General features: G+C 41.9%; 1 long non-coding RNA gene across 1 annotated transcript in view; it reads left to right on the top strand.

Annotated features, from left to right (window-relative positions):
- Positions 1–16,728, top strand: part of LOC141191748 (uncharacterized) — a 45,381-nt gene that overhangs the window by 4,268 nt on the left and 24,385 nt on the right. Inside the window, exon 2 of the long non-coding RNA XR_012265454.1 lies at positions 3,120–3,287. This is a non-coding gene — a long non-coding RNA (uncharacterized lncRNA). The remainder of the gene's footprint in view (positions 1–3,119; positions 3,288–16,728) is intronic.

Here is a 16,728-nt window from a genome sequence, read left to right on the forward strand (position 1 = left end):
TCTGTGGTTACTGTAGTACAATTATCAGCATTTTATAAGTTTTACACTTTTATTGACAAATACATCAAGTTTATGGAAAGATTCAATATTCAGTGTTGACCCTTATTTTTCAAGACTCGTTCCCTTCGCCTTGGCAGCTGGATATCGGCTGCTGGGCCAAATCCTGACTGACGATGGACAATTTTTGTCTAATCAGTGCTAGGAGCTCACTACATACATTTCTGTTTGTCCACCCGCTTTTTGAGGAGTGACCACAATCGAATTGAGATCTGGAGAGTTTACTGGCCATGAACCCAAAATGTCAATGTTACCCAGACACTTAGTTGTCACTTTTGCCTTGTGACATATTCTCCGTCATGCTGATATATGCATTGTTAATCACCAAAAATGCTCCTGCAGTGTTCTTAGGCAAAATTGTGAGTGAGCCCACTCCCTTTTGATGATGGATAACTCCACACATGACTCGTCTCGGGTGCTTTACTGTTGGCATAACACAGGACTCAAAGTAGCACTCAGCTTTTCTTCTCCGGACATTCATTCTTCCATATGTCCCTAACAGTTTGAAGGGGGCCTTCATCAGGGAAATAACTTTACCCCAGTCCTCTGTAATCCAATCACTGTAGTTTACTGCATTTTATAATCCTGTTCTTCATCTTTTTCATGGAGAAAAGTGGTTTCTTTGCTGCCCTACTTGACACCAGCACAGCCTCCAAAATCCTTCTCCTCACGGTGTGTACAGATGCACTGACGCCCGCCTGCTGCCATTCTTGAGCAAGCTCTGCACTGGTGTTGAACCAATTCCATAGCTGAATCCTATGTAGGAAGTGATACAGGGACTTGCTGGACTTTTTTCGGAGTCCTGAAGTCTCCACAGCAAATTAACCTCCCCCTATTAAGTTATTATTTTTTATAGTGCCATTTATTACATGGAGCTTTACATGTGAAAAGGGATATACATAGCAAAAAACAAGTACAATAATCTTGAACAAAAACGAATCACCGACTGGTACAGGAGGAGCGAGGACCCTGCCCGCGAGGGCTTACAGTCTACAATGAATGGGTGAGGATACAGTAGGTGAGGGTAGAGCTGGTCGTGCAGTGGTATGATGGAGCGGTGGTTACTGCAGATTGTAGGCTTGTCAGAAGAAGTGGATCTTCAGCTTCCTTTTGAAGGTTTCCACGGTTGGCAACAGTCTGATATATTGGGGTAGAGAGTTCTAGAGTAGGGGGATGCATGGGAGAAATCTTGCGTGCGATTGTGGGAAGAGGAGATAAGAGGGGAGTAGAGAAGGAGATCTTGTGAGGATTGGAGGTTGCGTGCAGGTAAGTACCAGGACACTAAGTCACAGTTATATGGAGGAGACAGGTTGTGGATGGCTTGGTATGTCATGGTTAGGGTTTTCATCTGGAGTCTCTGGATAATGGGGAGCCAGTGAAGGGATTGACAGAGGGGAGAGGCCAGGGAATAGTGGGGGGGACAGGTGGATTAGTCGGGCAGCAGAGTACAGTTATCTGACAGGAGAAAACAAACTCCTTTGCCATGCTTGCCGATGGGGCGAGGGGTGTGGGAAAGGTGGAATCCAACGTATGAAAGTGCAGCTGGAGAGGCCATGTCAGAGGGGGTGAGTCAGGTACCATTGATGCCAAGGAAGGAAAGTTTGTTAGTAATGAAAAGTTTGTTGCAGACGGAGAGAGCATTCCATAGAGCTCCTGTTAGTGGGATTGGGGAAGCTGGGGATGGGCAATGGGTATAGGGTTAGAAATGTTGCGGAAATTTGATAGATTGTGGATGAGAGGTAGAAGTGACTGTGGGGATGTGGTGAGGAGGGCCATGATTTGGAGAGATATCGCCAGCAGTGAGGAGCAGAAGGAGCGAGCGTGAGGTGGCTGTCTGTGTTTAGAGACAGAGGATTGTATGTTGAGGAACAGATCTGAGGAGGAGGTGAGATGGAGGGAGAGATGACCAGTTCATTACTAGGTGTAGGGATTAGAAGGGTTAGTAGAACGTGTAGGACTATAGGGGTGAGAGTGAAAACAAAGAGAAACATTTTTTACTCTGGCTGTGCAGTTACCTTCAGGTATCTTCTGGTTCATTTCTGGTCTAACTCAGTGCAGCACACTGTAAGGTGGCTGCCAGACAGGTCGTGGACGGGAGGTATGTGTCCCCGAAGTACCAAACTTTGGTGATGTAGGACATGGAGAAGCAGGCTCCAGAACACATAGTGCTGGGAGGGAGTTAATGGGCCCGGATTAAAGGGCCGGGTTTTAAGAGCAGCTGAAAGAGTTGGGGGGAAATAGCTGCTCACTTACCTCCAGTCCAGGTCTTGGAAGGCTGATTTAAGACAGCTGCGCCTGTCTCAGTGGTGCTGTGTGTTGTGCAAGGTGAGCAAACCTTGCATGTGCTGCTCAGTCTGCTGGAGGCCGAGAAAAGCACTACATTTAAACGGCTGATGCCGTGCTGTATGGACTGGTTATTTTTAGTTTTGTTCTGTTATAGCAGTGTTTCCCAAACCTCATCCTTACGGACCCCCATAGGTCATGTTTTCAGAATCTCCTTAGTATTACACAGGTGAGAGAATTCCTGATGCCTTGATGATACTTCAGTCACCTTTGTAATACTAAGGAAATCCTGAAAATACGACCTGTGGGGTCTGTGAGGATGGGGTTTGGGAAACACTGCGTTATACCTTTTGTGTATCTATTGTATGGTGGCAGAAGGTGCCAAGCCCCCCCTGCTTTGGGCAGAGGGGGGGTATGTAAGGTTGCTGCCGGACAGGTCGTGGACGGGAGGTATGTGTCCCCGAAGTGCCAAGCTTTGGTGATGTAGGACCCGGAGAAGCAGGCTCCAGCACACATAGTGTAGTGATAGGGTTTTGTGGTTAAGTAATTTCTTTGGGAAAAAATTAATATGCATTTTTTTTTTTTTTAACAATTCATCTGATCATTCTTCATAACAATCTACAGTTAATGCAAATTGACACTATAAAAACTGAAGCAGCAAACTTTATGAAAGCCAGAATGTGTTTCAGTCTCCAAACTTGACGACTGTGTATTATTGTGTTATCTCTTTTGTATATTATTGTGTCACCTCTTATCTTGTGTATCGCTTCTCTTTTCAGTTTGTTAGCCACATGCTGCCAGGCGAGAGCTTGTGGGCACAATCATGCGGCTGGTGATTCTTGATGACTATGCCCTGGCCAGCGAATGGGCAGCAAAATACCTAAGTAATCGCATCGCCCAGTTCAATCCTGGACCTGACAATTACTTCACACTTGGGCTACCCACAGGTAATGTGCCTTTTATCTATCTTTATCCAGTTTTCCACGAGTTGGTTCCAGCGTTTTAGTTGTGGATTGAACTATTTTTGCACATGTGAATTACGAGAAGTCCTCAGGAGTAAGTCAGATGTGTACGGCAAAGCTTCATAGAGGAGGGAGACTCCAAGTTCACTGCTGAACATCTGCTCTCTCCATGTTTCGTTGCGATCTACCAGTGTCTCCGTAAGATTTGGCCATTCTCTACTGTTATATGCAAGAGTGTGCCAATTTTCCAAAGAAACAAGGAGACTGAGTAGCTCAACAGCCTCTTGCCACTGATCGGCAAACAAATTTGGAGAAAATAATTGGACAAAGCCTGAAGGACGCGGTAATGCAGGGTTGTGTTCTGGGGGATCGATGAAGACATAAGAAGCATGATCTGTGCTGAACAGTATGGATGGTAATCCAAAGCCTCCATAACCAAGCTTGGCGTGGAAGGCACTCGGGAAATAGGAGTGTGAGTTGGGGGTCTCCCAGTGGTAATACAGTTGGAATCACTGCCTTATTAATACAACGGGGAACTGTTTTTATTTCAATTAACAATTTAAAGGGGTTGTCCGCACCCTACACTGATTTAATCCTAAATCTCTATTTAATTTAATAATCTACCGTATTTTTCAGACTATAAGACGCACTTTTTTCCTCCAAAATTTTGGTGGAAAATGGGGGGTGCATCTTATAGTCCGAATGTTGGGGGGGGGTGTGTATATATATATATATATATATATATGTGGGGTGTGGGGGTAGCGGTGGAGGAGCGGGGCACAGGAGGCAGCGGCCGCCCGCTGCAGCCTACACTGTCCCCGCTGCTACAGCAAATTAATATTCACTGCTCCCCACGCCCATGGGGCATGGGGAGCACTGAATATTCATGCTCCTTAATAGCAGCACACAGTGTAGCCGCACTGCGGCTCCTGCTGCTGCCGGAATCGCCTGTGCCCGCTATTAAAGGGCTTGAATATTCAACCTCTCTCCACGCCCATGGGCGTGGGGAGGGGGTGAATATTCATGTCCTTTAATAAGCGGGCACACGCTATAGCCCGGCAGCAGCAGGAGCCGCAGCACGGCTAAGCTGTGTGCCGGCTATGAAGGAGAGTGAAGTCACTGCTCCCCGCACACACAGACCCGGCATGGGAGTGACTTCCGGGAGCTGATCTTTCCATGTCAGCCGCGCATGGCAGTGACGTCATGCGCGGCTGTAAAATAATACTCTTTCTGTATTATTTTTTCTACTGAGGACTTCTCAAAGTATCAATATCACGATATTCTTATAAAAAAATGTATCTATTTATTCTTGGATTGTCCATTAAAAAGAATCAGATTGCAGCAGGTACATACAATAATTAGTTATAAAGTAATTGTCCATTTGTCCATAATTAGCTTAATTGTTGAGATTCACCCATCTTTCCTTGGATCCTGGCTGGTAAATCATGTCTTTATCCAGCACGTGTCCAGGCCTACATGTCAGATACTTCTCAGCATGAAGATTCTGTGTCTTGTGGGGTGGGAAGAGCAAGAGAGCCCCCCCTTTCTATACCATGGGCTTTTATAGCCAGTCGTATGGACACCTGTTCTACATATGGTGGTGAACCAAAAATACACACACAAATAGCGCATGTCAACTAGACACGATGGCTGATGCATAGAACTCAGATTTAAGAAAAATGATTATCGATTATTAATTATTTAACATTCCCCCCTTTTTGAGGATAAAAAGGACTGAAAAATCCTCAAAAGAAGACAGGTTTATCATTAGGATAACAATCATTTTTTCTTTCCTTCTTCCTTGGCAATATCATTAAATTTCCATAATAATAATAATAATAATATCAATATCTGATTATTGTTATATAATGATGTGAATTCATGTTATGGTAAGCCGTGACTAATATTCATTTAATATGTATAATTATACTTCCCTATATCTAAATTGAAGTAATCGCGGGTCCAATCGTCATCATCTGATGTCATCGGGTCGTCGTCTCGTCTTCTTCTTGGTTCTTTTATAACAGTCTTTAGATGAAAACTCCTTTGAAATAAATGACAGCGTGTAGATATTGTACAGTCCATAATTGTATTCATCATTGTGCAGTCCATAAACTGTACTCTTTATTAGAAAGATCATGTGTGTCAACTGATAAGAAAACAAAGTCTATGGATGAAATGTAGCTTTAATATCTGTGTGATGTCACCTGGACTGACGTTGGATAGTTCTGGAATCTTCCCCGTGTCATCTGCACTGGTCTCATGTCACTTTTGGAACAGATGTGACGTCTTTGGTCAGTAAAGCAAGGGTTAACTTGACACTTCCCTGCTTTATATAGCCCCATAACCAGTACTCAGTCCTTTATATACAGGACACATATGCCAGGTATTACCTGTTCACCAGCTTTCATTGAAGCGTTGCAGGTGATAAGAAACCACTGGAACGTGATGAAACTTGAACACAACACAGTTCATATAGGATCATCGTCCTCTGCCGTCCCGGTGATCAGTGGTGTGAATTGTATCTGACACAGTCTATTATCACTCAGCATTCACACCTGTTACCTTCTGAGACTTCCGGATATCGGTTGCGTCTTCTTGTAACCTCTGAGAGTCTCTTTGATTTATAAATATGAAAGTCTTTATTAAGATAGAATTCATAATTGCGATGTCTTGATTGAAGTCTTCATTCCCTAATCTGATACCAAATCTGGCAACTTTCCTAACCTATAATATCACAGCGTACCATAGCAATCAATAATATCCATCTAATTATTATCAAAATATTAAAATAAATTATGTTTGGAATAATAAACAATAATAGATAATAATTCATTATTAATCAAGTTCTTCATGTGATAGAACATTTTTATGTCATAGGTGTAATTGCCTTTTCCAACCCATAGGTGTCAGTGTGTTTTGAAACAACAAGTGTTTATATCTTTATTAAACCAATAATACCAAAGAATGTATACTGCTGAACTAAAATGAATAAATATATGAATGTAAGAATGAATGAATGAATTGTTGTGTTTACTCAGAAAATGTAAACATTTTTCTTATATTAATTCATATCATCATTATATTTAATGAAGCAATATTCTTTGTACTAGACATTACCCCATTAAATATTAATGTGTTTTCTCAGTTGAAATATTGAACTGAATTAAAATCAAAAATTGAAAATTAAAACTGAAAAATGGAAAAATAAGAAAATAAGTAAGAATAAAAATGTAAAAATGAAAATAAAAATAAGGCCTTCATATGTTAATGACAAATGAAGAGTAATTATATTCTCCATAAAAAATACCTTTATATTTCCATTATCTGGATGATTTCATATTTGTCATAACCTTGTATCACCAAAAAATTATTAAACTATGCAACTTTGCATGTAATACCCTTCTTAATTATACCATTGTACCTTATAACTTTTTGACAGTTAGGGTGATTAATGAGTGGAACAGGCTGCCACGAGAGGTGGTGAGTTCCCCTTCAATGGACGTCTTCAAACAGAGGCTGGACAGACATCTGTCTGAGATGATCTAGTGAATCCTGCTTTGAGCAGGGGGTTGGACCAGATGACCCAGGAGGTCCCTTCCAACTCTACCATTCTATGATTCTATGATTCTATTATTGTTTCTTCTTTATTAAAATGTGTGAAAAAATAAGTATTGATCAAAAGTGATTATGTAATCAGGATCAAAAACACATTTTCCCCTTTAATACCAAAAAATATTATTTTATAAAATTTATGTATATATCAGAACCAAATTAAAAATAATTATTCTTCTATGAACATTTTGCATAAATTTCATATCGATGAGTAGCATAGATTTGTCTACAGAGAGGTGTGTACCTATTTAGGTAACCATTAAAAATAATATCATAGTTATTCAAGAATATTATCATGTGGAAAATTATTCTAAATATAAATTTGCTTTGTAAACCATTTGATGTGTGGTTGCTCTTATCCACTATTAGTTAAATCAAGAAATAATAATTATTAAAGAAATATAGAAGTATATATATATGTAGATAATACCTAATTATGTATTATAATTTTTTTTCAGAATTAAATATATTTTTGTACCTTCACATAAAGAAACATTTTTTTTTTCCAAACATACAAACGTACGAGGCCTCTGTCACATCAATCACACTTAGCAGCTGCTGATTTACTCATCTGTCACCTTCACTCTGACATTCACAGATCTGTTCAACTCAAACATTCCACATATGAAGTTTTAGATATATATATATTTAACCCAAAATTGTTGTATCCCAATTTATTAATGCGCATTGTCATATCAATTAAATATCTTAATATTCTTTGAATATTCCCCAAGTACATATTATATAATATGAGAGTAAGTTGCTGAAATTTCAGATACTTGAAAAAAAAACCTCTTGTTTGGCTATGTGCACACGATGCAGAAATGAAGCAGAAAATTTCTGCATCATTTCTGCATCTCCCTGGCAGAAAAAACGCATGCAGAAATGCGTTTTTCCTGCAGAATACATGCGGATCCACATGCAGATTCACATGCGTTTCCGCATGCAGATTGACAAGCGCTTTACTGGTGATTTTAGCATCTCTTGGAAAGTGCTTGACAACTAGGTCACACTATATAAATCCATGCAAACAGCATGGATTTATACAGTGTGACCCTAGAGAGTGTATATACTTACCTCCGATGGCCCGCGCTGTCCTGCTCACTCCGTTCTCCCGGCTGCCGGCAACTTTGAATTGAAAGACCTGCCGACGTCAGCGTCACGTGACCCGTCACATGACTCTGACGTCACCGCAGGTCCTACAACTCACTGCAAGTGCCGGGAAGCAAGCAGGAGCGCTGCGCGGGCCGACAGATGGTAAGTATATATATATTTTTCATTTTATTCTTGTTTTTACAGCTTTTTTAATGGTACCTGGGTGTGGATGAGACTCTCCTCTCCTCCACACCCGGGTACCATCCGCATATTAGAACGCACCAATTACGCAAGTACAGATGCAGTCTTGCGGAATTGGCGCGTTCTAATGCAAGTCAATGGCGGCGAAAACGCCGCGTTTCCGCAAAATTAAATGACATGCTGCGGATTTTTGAGCGCAGCGTTTACGCTGCGGAAAAATCCGCATCATGGGCACAGTACATGCGGATTTCAATTGGGGAACATTGCTTCCCTTCTACCATGCGTTTTTCATGCGTTTCCGCGGCGTTTACGCAACTGCAAAAACGCTGCGGAAACACATGAAATACGCATCGTGTGAACTCAGCCTTATAGATTCTTTTTTCACTGGCTGCCCGGTCTTAAGTTACATCAGCTGAAAATAGAATGAATAGGATCTATACTATTAGCTCAAAGTTCAAAGGCCGCAGCTGTCACACGTCATGCTGTAAAGCTACTTTAATTTGCACGAACACTTCATGCACAGAAAATATTAATTAATTAATGTTACACATAAATCATGCAATTTTCAGCTTCCTGTGTGAATAAAGAAATAAATCCATTTTAGAGTTGTTTGATCAAATCCTGCTTTGGAATGAAAACTCTAAGGAAATATAAGAAAATAAAATTAAATATCAAATTCATACAGAAACAGAATTATTTAAATATCTTATACATATATTGGTTGGTTCTAATGTAATTCAAAATATTGTTACTTAAATTTATATATGAAGTTCTAATTTATTAATTAATATATATATATATTTTATAAACATATATATAAATACAATTATACACAATCTCTACTTAGACAAGTGTATATATATATACATACATGAACTACTACCGTGTTTCCCCGAAAGTAAGGCCCTGTCTTACATTAATTTTACCCCCAAAAGTCCCACCCTGCCTTACTTTCGGGGGAGGCCTTACATTGGGAAAAAAAATGACGACAATTTTTTTTAACAATAAAATTAACATTTATTAACAGTCCGGCAACCCTCCCCATCCTCCCCCCTGCAGCATCCCCATACAGTGGTTCTGCCCCCCACTCTGCCACCACACATACTGACACATACGGTACCGGTACAGCCCCACACGGCACCCACACACATATCGTACCGGTACCGTACACACACTGACACATACAGCCCCATACGGCACCCATACACATACCGTACACATACCGTACACACACACACACACACACAGACACACACACACACACACACACAGAGAGAGTTTCGGAACTTACCGTTACTTTCCTTCTGTTTCGATCTCCTCTGCGGTGCCGGGCTGACGATTCGGATGCCGGGGAAGCTGGACCAATCGGAGCGAGCCTGTAGGCGGTGACGTCGCAGCTGATTCGGCCAATCAGCTGCGAGCCGGCTGACTGGCCAATCACAGCTCGGGCTGGTGGCCAGCAGGGACTACGGTACGGAGCCTGTGACGAACAGGCTGATCGGCCAATCAGCCTTACATTCCCCGCCCCCCCCCCGCCGCTACCCTGCCTTACAATCGGGGGGTGCCCTACATTGGCGGACCCCCCGAAACCCCCCACCCTGCCTTACTTTCGGGGGGGCCTTACTTTCGGGGAAACACGGTAGAAACTATGTAACTACAATTTTACTGTATAAGATTATAAATAAATATTGAGACATTGTAACACTTCTATGCTACATTATAATTACAGTTTTTCCTTAGCCACTCCCTAAACCAAATCTTCTGTCTCTCTCAAATATCTCCAGGAACGCCCTATTTAGGAAAGACATTTTTCTATCCTTCAAAACCTCAGAGAACTGCCTGTCCTTCTGTCCACATTCCATGACGTCACTGTGAGCCGGTCGTCTCACCTGACTCTGTCCATCAGTTTCGGCCATTTTCCTTTTTAGAGAATCACAGTTCTGACTGAGAATTAACTCATTCTGTGAAGAGATGGACCTTTGCACTGGCTGATATGGCTTATAACAGATATGAAATCTCCTGCGTATTTGATAGAGTTCACTATGGGGATGACTCAGTCTAGGAGAGTTTGATATTGGCTTTTGATAAGATTTTACCTTTCCTGGTTTTATAAAATTAACTTGATTTTTTTCCTTTTCACGATTCTCATGTTTCCTAACAGAATCCAGCAACTGCACACATTTGAATAGGGATTCTTTTTGTGACGCTATAACTCTAGATACTGGATCTAGGAATTTGAATTTTTGTACAAAACTTTTTATCATATGTTGTACTTTTCCATTTTTGATGAGAGCTTTGTACAACCGTTCAAATATGGACATGAATGTATATGTACATTCCTTCCTACCAATCCTTAGTTTCTGCAGATCTTCTATGTTGGGAAAATCCTTTGTGACACAATAAATCAAATATCTTAATCTGTCCGAATCATTTTCCCATCCATTAGGAGAGTCATTTTCACAGGGCATTAAATGTAAACGTCTGGACAATGTCACAGGAATCCATATTTTAAATAATTGATTCCTCTCCTCATTGGATAAATCAAACTTATCAGAGAAGCTCTCAAATGTCTCTGAATTTCTACAGGCATGGATTTTGACATCATATTTTGGCATGATTTTGTATAATTTCAGCAAATTTTTCCTCATTTTAATTTGCAGTTGAGCCTGGGTAATTCCTGAATTCTCTGATATTTTTAGTGGCTCTTGTACGTCCGCTCCTCCTACGTCACTCACGTCTCCTCCCACATCACCTAGTATGTCGGTTTCTCGTATGTCAGTCATGTCTCCTCCCATGTCAGGTTTCTGTATGTCCATCTCTTGGTCAGACCCAAGGTCACCTTCAGTTACAGACACGTGTCTTATTTCTTGTTTATTTTCCACATTACAGTCAGAATCAGTATCACCATCTGACATTTCTACACTATTTTTCTGCTTAGAAATCTCTAACACAAGACTATGAAAAAAATCTACCAAATGTAGAATATTTCTCAATTTCTGTTTGTCTCTATTTACCAATTTAGAAGTGAACTGTAAATTCTGCAATTCACATTCTTTGTATAAACTGAGCCACAAAACTTCTATATCATCTCCTACATTAACTTTGAAATTAATATTACTTTGTTTAGCAAAAGAAGAAATTATATCCATATTTTGCTTACCTTAAGATTCCTTAGCTTCTCTTTATCAGCACATCCTGTCTTCAGTTCGTCTGATTCTTTTCCTGTGTGATTCTGTTCCTTGTTAGTACCTCAGTCTATAGATCCTTTCTGCTTCTCGTGACAAATTAGTGAATTTACTGACACGTGAACAACAGCTGTTCAGCTCGTCAGGACTTCCCCCCTTGTTCACGGAAGAAATTCACTTAATTAAAAAAAAAACGAAAAACAGGACTGGCTGGCTCACCATTGTAAAATAATACTCTTCTCTGTATTATTTTTCCTACTGAGGACTTCTCAAAGTATCAATATCACGATATTCTTATAAAAAAATGTATCGATTTATTCTTGGATTGTCCATTAAAAAGAATCAGATTGCAGCAGGTACATACAATAATTAGTTATAAAGTAATTGTCCATTTGTCCATAATTAGCTTAATGGTTGAGATTCACCCATCTTTCCTTGGATCCTGGCTGGTAAATCATGTCTTTGTCCAGCACGTGTCCAAGCCTACATGTCATCTGCTTCTCAGCATGAAGATTCTTCTTGTGGGGTGGGCAGAGCAAGAGAGCCCCCCTTTCTGTACCATGGGCTTTTATAGCCAGTCGTATGGCACACCTGTTCTACATATGGTAGTGAACTAAAAATACACACACAAATAGCGCATGTCAACTAGACACGATGGCTGAGGCATAGAACTCAGATTTAAGAAAAATGATTATCGATTATTAATTATTTAACATTCCAAATGAATTTCCATAATTAACCATTTAACAATGATAGGGCAGCTTCAGATGGAATGGCTCCCCACAGGTGGAGCAGGCCTCAGGGCAGTGTAGAATAAATGGAGGTGCGCTGGGCGTTGTAGTGCAGGGAGGCAAATGGCACCGGCGAAAGAAAGGAGCGGAGGCAGCTCAGTGCAGTCATCCAAGATTTACTCACAGTTCTTAGACAGTCCACAGGTGCACTGTACTGGTGCAAGCCTCCCGCGTCGCGCCGCGTTCACCGGGCAGGGGTTCCATCTTTCCTCAGGCAGTTTGGGTGTACCTGGCAGAACCCCACTTTCTTATGTACCTCTCTAGACTGACTTCACGCTGGGTCTTACTCCCTCCTGCCCTGCGCTTCCCACTGTGAATCCTGTTCGGGTGGCTGCGAGGTCCGCCCTGTCCGTCGGAGTTGCACAGACCTGCTTGACCTTACTCGGATTGAAGTGGGGGTTTGGCTCCTGGCTATAGAAGTCAGAAGCCTCAGGTTTTTCCAGCCGAGGCCTGAAGCTGCATGACTGGGCCAGGGGCCGGTCCCCTTCTTGCAGCCTAGATCCTCCTGACACTTGGCAGGTTCGGGGTGTACGGGTGGCGCCTGCACTCGCCGTACTCCCCTAGGATCCCTTCTACAGAACAGAGCTTACTCCCTGCTCCCCTCCTGGGCCTCAGTCCTGGGCCCTTGAAGTGGAGCGGAGCTCCTACAGAGACTCTGCTCCCAGACTGTTCCTCTGAACCACACTCCTCAACTTCCTGCTCTTGTTAAGATGTCTACCTTTTTATATATCTACTGTATGAGTGCTCCCATAAACTACTTCCTTCACCCACACCCACTACTGGTTCCCCCTAACTTTGGGTTCCCCCCACCCCAGCCAGGGTCAGGGCTCAGCAGAAAACTACATTGCGTCTTGCCCCTCCTGCTGGCCTGGGGTAGTGTAGTGTTGGATGTAGGTGTTGGGGTTCCATGCAGCACTCCCTCCTTACCTGAGAGAAGGGAGACACCACACCTCTGGGTGAGGAGCAGTACCTCTGTGGCGACCAAACCCTCAGGGGCGCCACACTACTACATGGATGACTATGGAGATGCATTATACTTTATGGATGACTATGGGGCTGCATTATAGTACATGGATGATTATGGGCTGTGCATTATAATTTATGGATGACTATAGGGTGCATTATGTTTTATGGATGACTATGGGGTGCATTATATTTTATGGATGACTATGGGGGTGCATTATAGTACATGGATGACTATGGGCTGTGCATTATACGTTATGAATGACTATGGATTGTGCAATATCCTTATTGAAAAAAAACACCATCCTTATTGAAAAAATGACCAAGTATGCAATGGACCAGGCAACTGTTAGGTGGATTCATAACTGGCTTAGTGATCGGACTCAAAGGGTGGTTGTAAATGGCTTCACATCCAGCTGGATGAATGTCTCAAGTGGGGTACCACAGGGCTCCGTCCTGGGACCTGTATTGTTCAACATCTTTATCAATGATTTAGATGAAGGAATTGAGGGTAAACTGATTAAATTTGCTGATGACACAAAGCTAGGAGGGATAGCTAATACTAGAGAAGAGAGAGGGAAGATTCAAAAAGACCTAAATAAATTGGAGCAGTGGGCAGCAACCAACAGAATGGTTTTTAACAGGGAAAAATACAAAGTACTACATCTGGGCAATAAAAATGAAAAAAGCATATACAGAATGGGAGGAATAGAGCTAAGCAACAGTACATGTGAAAAAGACTTAGGTATACTAATAGATCATAGACTGAACATGAGTCAACAGTGTGATGCAGCAGCAAAAAAGGCAAATACAATTCTGGGATGTATTAACAGAAGCATACAGTCTAGATCACGTGAAGTCATTATCGGTCTTTACTCCTCTTTGGTCAGACCTCATCTGGAATACTGTGTACAGTTTTGGGCACCACATTTTAAAAAAGACATAGACAAACTGGAGCAAGTTCAGAGAAGAGCGACCAGAATGGTGACTGGTCTGCAAACCATGTCCTATGAGGAACGGTTGCAGGATTTGGGAATGTTTAGCTTGCAAAAAAGAAGACTGAGAGGAGACTTAATAGCTGTCTACAAATATGTCAAGGGCTGTCACATTGTAGAAGGATCATCTTTATTCTCATTTGCACAAGGAAAGACTAGAAGCAATGGGATGAAACTAAATGGGAGGAGACACAGATTAGATATTAGAAAAAACTTTTTGACAGTTAGGGTGATTAATGAGTGGAACAGGCTGCCAGGAGAGGTGTTGAGTTCCCCTTCAATGGACGTCTTCAAACAGAGGCTGGACAGAAATCTGTCTGAGATGATTTAGTGAATCCTGCTTTGAGCAGGGGGTTGGACCAGATGACCCAGGAGGTCCCCTCCAACTCTACCATTCTATGATTCTATGATTCTATATAATTTATGGATGACTATGGGGTGCACTATACTACATGGATGACTATGGGCTGTACATTATACTTTATGGAGGACTAATGGCTGTGTATTATATTATATGAAGGATATGGGCTGTGTATTATACTAATATGGATGACTATGGGCTGTGCAGTGTATTATATGGAGGACTATGGGATGTATTATACAATATAAAGGACTATGAGATGTCCATTATACTTCTTCTTTGGAGCCCCGTGACTTTTATGTACGCCCCTGATGAGCATAGTTTATTTTCTTCTATACATTAAAGAACAGTAGCAGAATGGGGAAAATGTACCAGGATGAGGGATATACTGTATATACCAGAATGGGCCCGGGATAAGGGACATATACCAGAATGGGCGATATAAATACCAGGATGGGGCCAGGATGAGGGACATATATACCAGGATGAGTGATATACAGTATATACCAGGATGGAGGACGCGCATATATATATATATATATATATATAATATAATATAATATAATATAATATAATAATTTATTCAAGATAGAAGGGGGACCCGGTCCAGATCTTGCACTTGGGCCCATACGACTCTAGTTACGCCACTGCATGCAGCTATAACCAGTCAGTCAAATGGGTACATACAGTACTGTGCAATATTTTTAAACAGGTATGGAAAACTGCTGCAAAACAACATCAAAGCATCAGGTACACTTGCATACAGTTTTGTGAAGGACCTCAACAAGGAGACTGTTCCCAATATCTTGGCTCACTAAAAAATAACCACAGATCTTCTGTGGATGTAGGCTTGGACAAAAATACTTCTGTCTCTCTATGTAATCCAAGACTGACTTGATGATTTTGAGATCAGTGTTCTGTGGGGGCCATATCATCACTTCCAGGTTCGTTGTTCTTTTTTATACTGTAGATAGTACTTAGTCACATTGGCTTTATGTTTGGAGTCATTGTCCTACTTGTTAGGAATTGTGGTTCTGTGCTCCCACCTGAGAATGGATCAAGTCCAGTGCTACGCTACTCCGGTTTGCAGGGGCCACCATTGTCCTGACTCTGCAGGCGAAGCTACTACGCATGCAGGAAAACCGCCTCAATCTTATGGAGCATCGCGCTCTGGAGTAGTAGGATTTGTGAGGACGCGGGATGCCGTATCTCCCGCTGATATAATGCCCGGTTAACATGGGATGCTGTGTTCCCCTGATTGCCAGGCAACACACGATACTGCGGTGTCTGGCACTAGGCAGTGGTGGGATTGGGTCCAAGCTGCTGTGCAAGTTAGCAGGGAGTGGTTGTCTTGGGATGATTGAGAGGTATTCAACACCTGATCATTAGGCGGGCTATTTAAACCTGTTCCCTGCTCAGTCCTTTGCTGTTTATTACAGTTTCAATGTGCTGTGGTGGTGAGGGGTGCTATCATTATTAGCTGTTATCTTTCCAGTGTTTTGTCTTAGGAGTCCTCTCTTTCCCTTTTAATTTTTACTAGGTGTTCTTATAGAGGTACCCACCTGGTTCTTGACTAGGCACCGGCCGTGTCACCAGACCCCAGCTGGCTGGCGACAGTGGGCCTGGGAAGGCTCTGCCAAAGTCCCCCTTCCATCACTGGGAGCTGAGTGAAAAGTGTTCCCGGTCCTAAAGAGCTCACCTAGCTGGGCAGCTTGCGCCAAGTGCGTCTGTCCCTGCGGATTTGCTGGTTTGGTGCCAGTCTTCCTGGGTCTTTCTGCGTTAGCGCATAACACTGCTGAATAATAAATTTAGAGCCAGTCAGACGCTTAACTGATGGTATTGCATGATGGATAATTATTAGTGTTGAGCGAGTATGTTCTGTTAACCCTTTCGGCGAGTATGCTTGGGCCGAGCACCGAGTAGTTACAGCTGCTCGGTGTTATGTTTAAATCACTCCCGTGTGCATAATTTGCGACTGTTTGACAGCTTTAGTACATGTAAGGAATGTCTATTTATTACACATTCCTCACATGTATTAAAGTTGTCATACTCGCCAAAAGTGTTAACAGGACATACTCGCTCAACACTAATAATTATCTGCTATATTTCTCTGCATTGAAGACACCATTCATGATGACCAAATCCCCAACTCCATTTGTTGAACTGGAGTTCCAAATATGCTAGGTCCCTCTGTAATGGTGTAGAACAGGGGTCCTCAAG

This window comes from Phyllobates terribilis, unplaced genomic scaffold, assembly GCF_046119375.1.
Source record: "Phyllobates terribilis strain yellow unplaced genomic scaffold, ASM4611937v1 Scaffold_52__1_contigs__length_9100884, whole genome shotgun sequence".
NCBI lineage: Eukaryota > Metazoa > Chordata > Amphibia > Anura > Dendrobatidae > Phyllobates > Phyllobates terribilis.